The sequence below is a fragment of the Drosophila sulfurigaster genome, chromosome 2L (genome assembly GCF_023558435.1).
Source record: "Drosophila sulfurigaster albostrigata strain 15112-1811.04 chromosome 2L, ASM2355843v2, whole genome shotgun sequence".
NCBI lineage: Eukaryota > Metazoa > Arthropoda > Insecta > Diptera > Drosophilidae > Drosophila > Drosophila sulfurigaster.
Genome location: NC_084881.1, coordinates 26,366,446 through 26,380,295, shown reverse-complemented (window position 1 = coordinate 26,380,295; position 13,850 = coordinate 26,366,446). Strand labels below are relative to the sequence as shown.

Below are 13,850 nucleotides of genomic sequence, written 5' to 3'. Positions count from 1 at the left end.
AAAAAAATTAAACACAAGTACAAAACTGTGATCACATTTTTCTAGGGTAAAAACAAATTAAGGACACTCATTACCGCACCCCCAAAAAGTCTCAGATTTAAGCGGGAAGGGGGAAACGCTGGTTGTTTTGGTGTTTGGGGTGCAGATGATAGAGGGTCAAGTGCAGTGTTGTCCTGGCCCTGATTTGTCCTTTTGACGAAACATTAGGAGGACACAGGCGAGAATATGAGACAGGAAGAAGAAGCAGACAATGAAGGAGCAGAAGAAGAAGCAGTAAGAAGCAAGGACGCAACCTGCACGAAAAAGTGTTTTTAATTTAATTTTTTTCACATTTAATTTTTGCGTTCACAATTTTTTGATGAAGTTGAAAATCATAAAACACAACAACGCACAACGAGTGCAGATGGAGGCAGAGGTGGTAGGTGGGAGGTGGGTGGACAGTTGACCGGGATGGACGCGCAGCAAGGCACTGAAAAATAAATAAGAGTAATTAAATTTTGTAACAAACATGACGAGATAATGGACCGAAGCCATTAATAGTGCCCAGAATGGAATGGACCGTCAGTCAGTCAGTCAGCGACCGCTGCAAAGATGACGAGAGAAGAAGTTGTTGTTGACGACGACGACGGCAACGACGATGATGAAGGCAAAAGAAAAGACAGGACAGCACAGGACAACAGCAAGGACGAACAGCTGACGCCAGGAGCAACTGGCCGATAGACTAACCCATCATCCAGTCATATATCAAGGGGTCAAAAGCAGCTGCTTTAATGTCCTGTGCATTTTTCACATATACACGTAACCTATGCCAAGTTATCACAACCTCACTCTCAGTCTATCTCTCTCTTACTCTCTCTCTCTCTCTCTCTCTCCATCTCTCTCTTTCGTTCTCTCAATCTATCTCTTTGGCGTAATCCTTTGTCCCAGCAGCTAAACTAAACTCCCCGAGGCAAATTTTTCTTGATTTCCCAACGTCTTGGCTGTCGCAAGTTTAAAGAATTATTGCATCATTTATAGTTTGGGTTTGGTTTGAGAAAGCGGGGCAGATGTTGGGTCAAACTCGTGGCTTGACAGACAGCCAGAGTTTTACAGGACAGCAGCCAGCAGCAGTGATGATAGAGCATCAATAAAACTTGAAGCTCAGCTATAAGGTTGAAAAAAGAGAAAGAAAAAAGCTTAAAAGAAGAAATGAGTTGTAATTAAAGGAATTGTGTAGATAAATAATTAAAACTATAATTCAAAACATTTATAAAATATTAAAAAGTATTTTAGTGATAATCAAAGTAATAAATAATTCAAACTATTAACGAATAAGTTAAATATATTAAGTGATATTGAAAAATATTCGAAAACTTATCAACGTGAATTCTAGAATATTAAATAATAATGACAAATAATTCAAAGAAAGAAAATAAGAAAGAATTTTAGAAATTTTATTATTATTAGAAAGAAAATCAAAGGGATAAATAATTAGAAAAGACACGATAATCAATTTAATTAAAAAATAGTTCAATATTAGTTTGAAACAAGTAAAACATGATGATGATGATATTACAGAAACTTATTGAGACTTATTAATAATTTGAAAAATAATTTATGTAAGAAATAGTTCTTCAGATAATACCATATATCTTCGTTGATAATTGATTAATATAAATATTAAACTATTAACGAATAGAATTCTAGCATTTAGAATCATTAAACTATTATTAAACTATTAACGAACAAGTTGAATAGAATTCTGGCATTTAGAATGATATTGAAAAAAAAGTTGGTCAACAAAGTTGTCGAGAACTCAATAATCAATTTAATTAACATAAATTGAATATTAATGTGGAAAAGACAAGTGTTAAATATGATTAAGAATCAAAGAGTAAACTACATGAGATGCATTCTTAGATATTTCATGCTGAAAATATTTCATAATTGCTGATAATTCAAATGGCATCAAAGATTATAAAAAGCAAAGCCAAAGGAATATGTGGCCAACTATTATAAAAAAGATCTTTGCTATCATGCAAAGCGAAGGAATTTATGATGCTATTGAACTCTGTTATGAAGATGCAAGATATTGCAAGATGCAAGATTTTAGCCAGACTAAAGCGCTATATGTGTGTGTGTGTGTGTGTGCTGCCTACTCCATCAAGTTTGACGTGAAAGTTTGTGCTCTATAAGATTTGCGGCAATGGAGCTGAGAGAGATGCTCGCAATCATCCATCCATCGTTCAAGCGACAGCTGCATAAAATTGGCCAAGCAAGAGGCAAGTGGCAAGTGGCAAGCGGCAAGCAGCATAAAGCGACTGAATGTGAATGCAATGCGCGGCATATGCAGCAGCTAAAGCAGTGGCAGGACTTGCCAAGGACATGCTGCAAAGGCGTTCGACGATGGATTACGCTGCTTCCGTTGACCGAAGCATCCCAGGGAGCATTCACAGAGAGTTGGGATTGGGCCAATACAGCGTCATCGCTTCCTCATTCCTCTCTTCTTGCATCCAACTCCAACTCTTGCTCGTCAGACTGACGTTGTCAGGGCGCTGTTTACTCGCGTTATCCTTTTGGCACTGACCGCTTTTGTTGTTTTGTTATTTTTCATGTCAGTCAAGAATTGGCAAGCAGCGATGAAATATGTTATGCTGTAAACCAAGAGTGAGAGAGAGAGAGAGATAGGAAGAGAGATGCTGTTTGGTAGATTCGGCAAGAACTGAAGGAGGACGCAGTCGGAGCACATTGCATCAATATTGAAACGTCAACATCAACTCGCCAGCGGCGAAATGGCGCTCGCTGCATAGACAAAGCAAGCTTGGGGACACGGAAGAGCACGAAACGAAGCTGGAGACAGAGACGAGGACGAGGACGACGACGAAGACGAGGACAACAACAAGGCAAGGCAAGGCAAGGCAAGGACAAGGCATTCAACGATGAGAACGACGACGACGACGACCCAAAAAGCTGATGAAGAGTTCACATTTTTCTTTGTGTGATTTGACGAATGAGCTGTCATCTTGCATTGGAAATGCTCCTTTGCCCCCACACACACAGACACACACACACACACAGACACACACACACACACATACTAACACACTCTAACAGCTGATAGCTTTTCTTGTTTGTTCTTTTATAAAAAGTTGCTGACCATTTCTTTTGATGGTTAGTTAAGAGCAATGCTGAAAGGCAGGCGCAAGCAACCTGCTTGCCTTCAGCCTTCAGATAGACAACCGAACAGATCGACAGAAAGACAGACAGACGGACGGACAGACGGACGGATAGTTGGTCCTTGTTTGCTGCTGGCTAAATTTCAAATTGCCAAAGACATACAAGTTTGCTCTGCTTATTGCGTTTTCAATGCAGTTTTTTTTGTGGCTTTTTTTAAAAAGCTTTGTTTGAGATATTTTTGTATCTATGGCAAATTTGCTTCCTGAATGACTTGCAAATGAAGAAAATGTTCATGATGATTCAAACTATATCTTTGTTCTAGTAACTTTGTTTGCCGATAATTTTTGCATTAAAATATGTAAATTTGTTTGGGAAATCTTAATTCAGTAATTTATGCTACAATATTAAATTCTTATTGCAATTACCAGTAAAAATATAAATAAAGCAAGTAAAGCTTCCCTCCACTTATTTTTATTTAAATTAATCAAAGTATTCAGAGAGAAAAATGTCAACTTTTTATTAAAAGAGAAATTATTTTAAATGTCATCAGCAATTTTATCATTTCCCAGCTCATTTCTAACCCAATAACTCAGCTGATGTGCTCAAACTTGACCCATTAATTGCGTTATCGATTTGAATAACTTGTTTGGTGAAGTGGTGCAAAATACTTGTTGAGTTATTAGTTGATGTTAGTTGCAAACTAAAATGCTTGTGCAGTTTAAGAATTCATTTATGGGTCACAGCGAGTCACAAATCACATGAGAGACATCCGGCTCAAAACTCTACGAAGAGTGCCTTACACCTAAGTAATGGCAACGCCAACGCCAACAACTCGACGACGACGATGGTCAAAACCGAACAAACCGAAAAACCAAAAGCTGAAACCATGGCCAATGCCAAAGTCGATGCTGATGGTGATGGTGATGGCATTCATCGAAGCGTGGCCGGGGCCATCACTTGGCTCGTTTGCTCATCGTCAAGACAAATGGAGAATAAATAAATTACTTTCGGCCTTTTTGCAATTCCAAAAACGTCACTGCATATTCTCTGGACAAGCAAGTCCGACTAGGCCAGGCCAACAACAGCAACAACAACAACGTGAACAACAACAACAGTTGGTTGTGTGTCGTGTTTGTCCACTTGCAGTTGATTTTCTTGTGGCCTTCTTCTCTACTGTTGTTGTTGTTGCTGTTGTTGTCGATGTTGCAAGCAACGCCTCCTCTGCTAAACTTTTAAAACGTCAATCAATTGTCCAAAGTTGTCGGAGTTGTCTGACATGTTTTAAATTAACTGACGAAGACGAACCCAACACACACACACATTCACATACAAAAGCACACACGATTTATGGCCCCATACTCAAGATGGCGTATCCCCCCGCTCCCCTTTCCTACACAACTTTTCGCCTGGCCAAAATCCAGAAATACAGCTAAAAACATACGTGTGTCAAGACACAACTTGCAGCAGGCAACAACAAACACACAAAGAGACAACACAGACGGACATCGAACAACGACGAACAACGTCCAGCAGCAGAAGCAATCGCCATGAAAATGGCCACATCACTTGATATACTATACTCTATCTCTATCTATATATATATATATATATATATATTTTTGTGTATATATAAATTGTTGTCGTACGAGTTTTCGGCCTGCATTGAAAACATGGATTACGTGGTACTTGTTAATGCAACGCAGAACGAAGACTAGATAAATGCTTTTTGCTCAATTGCCCCATCAAAACGAAACGGTAGCGAACATTGTGCAGAGATGCATAAATAAATTTTGATTTAAATATGGGTTAATATTGATAATGCTAATTAATCATTAATCAAAGTGTTTATCATGCGGTTTCCTGTTTATGTTGCAGGCAACGCAAAGCAAAGCAAACTAATCGATTGATGCAAAGTTCAAGGATTCTAGCAACAGTTGGCATTTAAGGAAAAGAAGCGAGTGAATTTTCGTGCATTTGGTGAGTCAAGAAAAATGTATTAATATTTATATAATATATCTTAATATGTTATATATTCTTCATATTATATATATAATAGAATAATATAATATATCTTTAATATATTTTAAAATTCGAGTTGTGCGAAAGAATCAAATTGATTTTGATGTAGAGCACACTCTTCTGAGATTCTCTCTAAACATTATTTTCCTTATATTTACTCATTGCAAAAATTTGTTGATTTTTCACACATTTTTTTAGTTGCACTCGGTAAATATTTGTACTATTTGCTTTCCATTGACTTTCCACACTCATTATTCTCCACATGACATCACTCGTCATAACATATTATAAAATTATTCGTTGTACTCGTTGCATCTACTCGTCGCTTTCCCTTTCGTTCGTTGTAATTATATTTAAACTCAAATATAGTTTAATATATTATAATCTGATAAGTACGTATATAGAACACACTCATCTTTAAGGTTGTTAAGGTTCTTTGAAAACAATTTCATTATATTTAAACTCAATTATTAATTATAGACTATAGATTTATTATAGTCAAAAAAGAACATAGAAGGAGCTTAACTTTAACATTTTTGAAGTTCTTTTAAAATATGTTAATTGTTTTCCATCTAAACTCTAGTGTATTCTATTATAATTTCAGAAGTTTAAAGAAATTATTTCTTAGCCTTTCGTCAGTCAAACTAGTGTAAAAAAATCTATTATAGTCTTTCTAATTTGCACATTTTTGTCTTCACTTTTGACTTGAGTTCATATTGTCAGAAATTATCAGCTAACAATCGCATCCTAAACTCTTGTGTATTATGCAAAGCTTATAGAGTAGAGAGAATGAGGGGCATGCAACATGCAAATGCAGAGAGCGGCGACGACGAGAGATTGTGTTTTTGCATATCGGCAAATTTGTGGGGCTCTTGTATTGTATGTGCGTGTGTGTGTGCTTCAAAACAATGCAAATATAAATTATAATATAATAATAATTACTGTCAAACAATAGAAAATTAATTGCGAAACAATCAACGTTTCATTAAAACAAAATGGATTTGACATAATTCAAATGCAGAAGTGCATAAGTGTTGCCCTCCATTGACGAGCCGCCGCCAACCTTCGTCTCTCTTCCTCCCACCCAGTTGATTCCCTTTCTCACATCCCCCGCAAACGCGTTCGTTATGGTTTTGATTCCGATTCGAAATCCAGAGTGACCTGCAGACGTGTGTCGCCTCCCTTCGATGCCACCGTCTGTTTGTTATGTATGTTGAATCATTCATTTGGAAAATATTTAATTAATTTTTGCCAATAATGTTGGGCAGCGCGAGAAAAAAAAAACACACACACACACACAGACCGCAATTACGGTATCCCAATCCACGAGTCGAGTTTTCGCTGACTTTTGGCCATGTGATATATTAATGCCAGCATAATGATGCTGGCCGTCGGACTTGTCGCTCATTTAATGACCACACCACGTCTCTAGCAACGACTATCTGCAATAATAACCAAATGGGCTTTAGTTGCTTAACGCATTAAATACGGAAGTTCAGAGTTTAATTCTTATACATTTTATAGTTCTACTCGCTCTTAATTAGTACTCGTTACATCTACTCGTTGCCGTCTGTTTCTAGAGTAGACTTAGCATAATGTTGTTTATTGAATGCTTTTTTTCCAACTCGTTACTTATCATATATTCTCATTATCTTTACTCGTTACATTAATCAGTTGATTAATTGTCCCTTTTTTTAAGTCACTCGTTGAATATTTGTATTTTTTGCTATTCCTTGAATAATATTTTGCCACCCTTTACTAAAAAATAATGATAAATGTTTCTCTTTTTTCTCTCTGCTCGTCACAACATGTTAGCGTCTTACTTGTTATATAATTGTACTCGTTACATTAACTCGTTAATATCTTTTACGATGATTAGTTGGTGATCAAGTTTCAGTGTTTTATAGTTTTACTCATTGTATAAATGCACTCGTCACATTTACTCGTCGCTTTTCCTTTCGTTAGTTGAATGATATTCTCTCTTTCCTTCTTCTCATTACTCGTTACAATCGTCTACAACAATTTGATTGCTTGCAACAAGCATCGAACTTGTTGCAAATGCATGTTTGATAGGTACAAGTTCTCCGACTCGTTACTGTCTGTCTCGTTACTCCCTTATTCATTGCGTGCTTGCAGTCAAAACAAACAGACTACTCGTACAACTTGTGCAACTGTTTGGGAATGTGTTTAGATGGCGACGCTGAGACGGAGAGCAGAAGGACAGCTCTGAAGGACAACATGAACCGGAATTCTGACGGATGAACATCGAGATGGACGGTCAGTTGGACAGCATAGCAGAGCAGAGTATAAAATAGAAGAGGATAGGAAAGAAAAGGAAAGTAAAGGACTAGACAGGACACACAAGTGCAGCTGTATTATTCCGCTGAGCAGTGTAAATGACTGCAAAATGTGAAAATAATAATGGACTAAACACTAAAATTTACAACTTAAGGCAGATGGACGATAGACAGAAAGAGAGAGAGATAGAGAGAGAGAATAAGAGAGGCGCCGAAACTCAAGGGAAGCCAAAGGACATTCCAACAGTGGGAAAGGAAGATGAAGAAGATGGTCTGACTACTGCAATTAGATGGCCAGTTGAATAGACATTTTGGACAGCTAAACGTTTGTGTTAGATGGATAGATGAATGGATGGATGGATAGACGGAATGGATAGATGGATGAACGAAGAGTTGGGTTAAATAGGTAGACAAGTAATTGCAACGTACGAAAACTGTTTGAATTGCCAGCCAGCATGAACATACTCGCCAGAACTCGGAGAACTTTGATTGACAAACAGTTTGGAGGGACGGAAAGGAAAATTTTGTGGAGGGAACAGAAGAAGAAGAAGAAGGAGAAAGCTTTCCCAACAGATGTTTAAGCAATTGAAGTTAGGGAGTATGAAGTGAAGCAAGTTAATTGTGTTGAGTAGTCTGAAGGCAATCTCTAAATTGATACGGAGTTCCATTATTTTTATTTAATTGACAATTGACAACAACACACACAACACAAGCAAGCAAAATGGCAGTGAACAAAAGCTATTTTGATAGAAAATGAAAAATACATGGCGAACAATTATTTTATTGCTGAAAGCAAACTGAATGGCCTAAGCCAAAGGCACAGGATAACCCAAGGACAGCAGCACATAAAACCCTTCCAATTAAATGCATTTGCATGCCTGTCAGTGTCATCAGTGGAACACACAAACAAACACACACACACACACACATACAACAGAACCAACACACTAAAATAAAACTTAAAATGTCAACTATTTTACCAAGCAAAAGATTTTTGCTAAATTTTTGCATCGAAGTACTCTCACTCGCTCCTTCGCTGTGTTCACTTGAGAATCACAAATGAAATAAAATATTTTATGTATTGTACATGACAAAAACGAAAAGAGGAAGAACACTAAAAAAAAACTGTGTAGAACTAAAAAGTTTTGTAGTTGTCAACCGCCAGGCTTTTTGCTCATTTCACTCGCTCTCCCAATTGATGAGCATCTTCTTCGACTTCGACTTCGAGATGTGAAAATGAACTTGCAGGCAAAAGCTGCAAAATGAATATCTATCTCGGAGTGCTTCGGTTCATCATTTGCTGGGTGGGAACGACAAGTCGATTCGACGGGATTGTGTCTGCTGTCATTTGTCCAAACTGCATCCGCCAATGGTTTGAGTTGAATGCATTCTTCTCCGCCTCCGCCTCCACCTCTATCTCTTCTTCCATCTCCATCTTCATTTCGTTGTCGAACTGTGTTGCTTCCAGTTTTGTTATTGGCAGTTTTGTAGCTAAAAATCTCGAAATACTTTTGACATACAAGTATGTACGTGTTTGTTTAGTTAGCTCAGCGAGTGTGTGAGTGTGCGAGTGTGTGAGTGTGTGTGTGTGGAGATAGTAGTAAGTATTGCCATCTTAGTGTTTGAGTATTTGAAAACTGAACATTGTCGGCTGTCTTGCCGACTGTCACTCAGTCGAAACTCTTTCTGCAAATGTTCATTTGTGCAAGTGTCTCTCTGGCTCAGTCACAAGTCCGATTGTAAAATGTCAGTGGCCTTTTACACACACACACACACACACACACACACTCGCACACTTTTCACATTTTCACATCTCAACATTGCCAAATAAATGTTTATCGAGTAATATAAAACATACTCGTGTCTCCCCAAAAAAACGACAGACAAAAATATATGGTGTGGGTTGTATGTGAGGCCAGCATATCCATTAAATGGATTGTTCTTGATTTTTGTGTTAAAAACCAAAACAGCAATGTCACTCAGAATAACTGATTCCCATTATATTTTGAGAACAGAACATGGCTATGAGAAAAGAAGAGTGTTTTAAAATAGAGTAGACGTTAAGAATAGAAAGAAGGTGAGCAAATATAATACATGCTTGCTTACTGTTATGCCAGCGAAACAGTGAGGAACATCAAAGAAGTAGGATGGAAAATAGAGAAGAGTTTTAGGTGTAAAGAAAACAAACATTTACGGAAGCAATAACAGAGAAGAACAGTAAATAATATAGAGATTAACGATAGAATGATTTAAAATAACAGCAAAGAACAACTGATTCCCATTAAATTTTGGAGAGCATAGCAAGTCTGTGAGGAATGAAGTTTGATAGAAAATAAAGTGAAGGTTAAGGATAGAAAGAAAGTTAGAACAAAAAAATTCACACTGAGGAATACAACAGCAAAGAAGAAGAATGAAGAGAGAAGAGCTTAATGTTAGAAGAAATAAAACAGTTACAAAATCAACAGGGAAGAAGAAGGACAGCAAATGAAGTGGAGGTTAAGGATTGAATGCATGGGAGAGCCAGGAAAATACCAGCAAATAATAACTAATTTCCATTAAGTAAGGCTGTGAGAAAATAAAGTAAAGGTTAAGCGGTTAAATAATCTTTGCGTGGCTAATATTATGTCCGTGAAACGGTAGAGAACACAACAGTAAAGAAGAAGGTTGGAAAATAAACAGGAGTTTAAGGTCAGAAGACAAAAAAAAAAAAAACATTTACGGAAAAAACAGCAAGGAAGAAGAACTGAAAAGGACAGAAGAATTTATATAAAATTAAGGATAGAATGAATAGGAGAACCAGGAAAATAATATTAGAGATTAGAGGAAGAAACTACAATAGAGGTTAGAAAAAGAAAGCTATACTCAAATGTTATGCCACATAAAAAGCTTCCTGTATGAATAGAAATGGTTTAATTCTTAAAAAAATTATTGAAAAAATTAATTTCCAAAATATTTAAAATTGAAGATAAATTTGAAAGACTTTTTTACCCATTTGATTGAAATGCTTAACAGTTTTAAAAGTACATTGTATGATCTGCTTGACTTAACATTTCAATTGTATCAACTGCGTGACGTAATTGCATTGTGGATGCACTCATTAAGCGAGAGAGAAAGAGAGAGAGAGAGAGAGTGAATGAAATCCGGGAAGGATTCGTGACATTCCCAAACGGTCAAGTCCGCTGAAGACAGTTGGCGGACAAACCACCGAAATGGTTTGACGTTGACGTGACCGAGACGAGACGAGAAGAGGCGAGAAGAGAGGAGGCGAGACCCACAGTGTATTTGGCCTCTGTCATGCCGTTCTCTTCTCTCCCCCTTTAATGCTGTTGTCCCCCAGAATCGTTGAATGGTCAGTTTTTGCAGGTGACGTTGACATGGCGTGTGATTTTGATGTGCAGAGTTTTGTGCGCGCTCGCTACTGACCGCCAGGGGGCGCTGGTTGAGTTCTTGAGGCCAGACAACAGAGACAGAGGAGAGAGACAGAAGAGTGAGACAGAAGAGAGACAGTTTTTAACAGACGCGCGTATGACATTTTTCACTTAAGCTGACAGTTATGTACAATGTACACGGCTCCAGTTTGCTGGGTCAGCATAGCACTCGCTCAGCTGTCATTCATGGCATGCCGTCGTTTACCGTTATTAAAAAATTATATGCCGGACAACAACAACAATAACAAGAACGGGAAACAAGGCAAACAGAAAGCGGAAGAAAAATAAATTCAAAAGTTTCACATGCAGTCAAGATGTGTGCCACAACACAGCCGAAGGACATTTGGGGAATGTTGTGACGCTTGACACGTCACAAGTTTATAGTGGCTTTTGACAGCTCGGACACACTCTTGGCCACTTCCACTATATATATGTATACTATTTACTATACTTTATATATACCATTTATAAAAAAGTTCTCTAGTTTTTGCTATGCGTCATTTTCCCTACTTGACGTTGACTTTTTAGCTCTGTTTTGGGACATTTTCCACAGATCTAGTCACTGTTAGCTAGCGACTCTTGGGAACATTTTTCTACATATTTCAGTTTATTCCACTTCCCTTTTATATCGAGCGGGGTGGAGCGGAGGCAGGGGGTGGAGCAGCTTCGTCAATTGAGCCATCGGGCATTTTTATACAAAAATGTTTGTAGTTTAGAGCCAAAAACTTCACAGCGAACAGCTTCCGTCCAGACACACGTCAAACTTCGTTGCACCTGCCCTTTACTACCCCCTCTCTCTCTCTTTCTCTTCCTCTGCTGACCATCATCATCTATGCTTTGGCCATTGGCCGCAACACTTTTGGCCTTTTTGTGCTGCTGCTGCTGCTGCTGCTGATGATGATTTTGTGGTCACTCCTGTTAATCCTTAGAGACGTGTGTCGAACATGAATTTCGTTCGCAGCGCATATAAATAATAATTTCTGGCACATGCCACATACGAAGCGAAAGCAAGAGAGAGAGAGAGAGAGAGGGGAAAAGCGTGTCCCTGCATATTGCCGCAGACAGCTTGTCGATCTTTATAATGTTGTAATTGAAAACTTTTTCCACCGAAAACATTTCTTTTAAAATATTTCATACTTTTGATATGTCAACCTGCCTGAAAGCTGTCCACCTCCCCACTTCCACCCAACACCCCTCCCAAAAACGAACCCAACAACCAAGCTGACCAAGTGCGACATGCCTCAAATTGCTACGGGCTGAATAAACTCATAAACTTTGTCATGCAGGAAGAAAAGACTTAGATAAATAAGCAAAAGTGCAGAGCAATACAACAACAAGTATACGACTAGTATAACAACCTTTACTCGAACGCGAATTGTTTTTAGTTTTTATAGAAGAATTATAAAAAGTTAAAAATTTAAAAATGAATTGTTTATTGAAGGAATATTTGTATGTTAGAATTGTTTTTAGTTTTTCTTAAAATTTTATAAAAATTAAAAAAGCATGACAAGTTTATTGTAATTTCTTTAAACACTTTAAAAGAAAAAGATTTAAGCAACTAAAGAGTACATTGTTTTTAAATTGCTTACACATTCATTTAAAAAGAATCTTTACTATTTCAACATTTATTAGGCAATCATACAGCCTTATTTCCAATATTCATAAATTATTTGGACTGACAAGTAGATGACTGGCAAATCTTTTAATTTGATAGAAATTTCAATAACAATTGCAGCTTACACATATTAAAAAGGATTGAAATAAATTTGAAATCTAGTTTCAATTATAACTATGAAGAGGATTTATTCAAAGCATAATTATTTCAAGATTAACGAAAAATAAACATTTTGTAAAATGTTGTAATCTTTTCAAAATAGTTTTTGCTTTACATGTTGTTTAAAATAGTCATTGAAGCAATCATTGAAACATATTTGTTATTCATCATTTTTTATTACATCAAGATTGTTCTTTGTATAATCGAAAACTTCTAAAATAAAGACTTTTTCTCTGTGTACATAACCACTTTATTTAAAAATCAAACTAACTTTTAACCTTTTACTGAAAATTAATTCCAACAAATTTCATTTAATTTAATATACATATATTAAAAATGTCTTACGTGCGGCATTAATTCGTATAGTGTAAATGCATTCTCTGAATGCCTGCGTCGATTTACGACATCATTTTTGAGTTGATTGTCTTTGCGAAGTAAATAAGAATGATTTAACATCAAAGTGTTAAGTGCGGGAATGCATTCAAATATTCCAGGCTCGCAGCAGTTAGAGTTGGAGTTGGAGCTGAAGAGTTCAGGCGTTTGGGGGCCTTGGGGCATCATCTCGGGCCGTGGTCAGTTGGCGTTGCCGTTGCTCTCGTTGTTACTTGTGCCGCAGTCCCCTTGTGGTTAGTCGCCTCGTCTTTGTGCTAAATAATGATGGAAACTTAAACGGCATTGCACATGAATGAAGTGAGGGCAAAAAGCAAAAGCAAAAGCACAGCCAGCAACAACAACAACAACAACAAACTGACAGCTAAAACTTTAAGCGAATGTCCTGCATTCTATTTTTTATTGTCCTCGGAGAATATGTGTTAGTTGTGAAATGTTGCTAGAATTAAACTTGTTGAGAAATACACAACTACAATAAGTATATAGAGAGAGAGTGAGAAAAAAAACCTTGCCACCATCATGCGGCAAAAATAGATGGCAACTTTAATAGTTCTCAAGTTCTTTTTTGACGTTCTCAACGCAGAGTCTTGTCAATTTGCTGCCTCTCAAAGAGTTGCCCCAAGTGAGTGACTGCAACTAGTGTATGTGCGTGTGTGTGTATAAGTATGTGTGTGTGTGTGAGTGTGTGTGTGTTATCTGCTTCTGACCCACAGAAGAATGTTAGCAAAACGTGACGATAATAACAGATAATCTTAGATTAAGAAGTTTCTCTCTTCACGCGATCAA

The 13,850-nt window shown here is 37.2% G+C and overlaps 2 long non-coding RNA genes across 4 annotated transcripts in view; both read left to right on the top strand.

The window, feature by feature from the left end:
* LOC133837600 (uncharacterized) overlaps positions 1-13,850 on the top strand; it is a 65,280-nt gene that overhangs the window by 25,321 nt on the left and 26,109 nt on the right. For all 3 annotated transcript variants that reach the window (XR_009893835.1, XR_009893834.1, XR_009893833.1), the window contains exon 3: positions 5,032-5,133. This is a non-coding gene — a long non-coding RNA (uncharacterized LOC133837600). The remainder of the gene's footprint in view (positions 1-5,031; positions 5,134-13,850) is intronic.
* LOC133850779 (uncharacterized) lies at positions 8-1,144 on the top strand. The gene is made up of 3 exons (XR_009895699.1): positions 8-273; positions 365-486; positions 541-1,144. It is a non-coding gene; the product is annotated as an uncharacterized LOC133850779 (long non-coding RNA).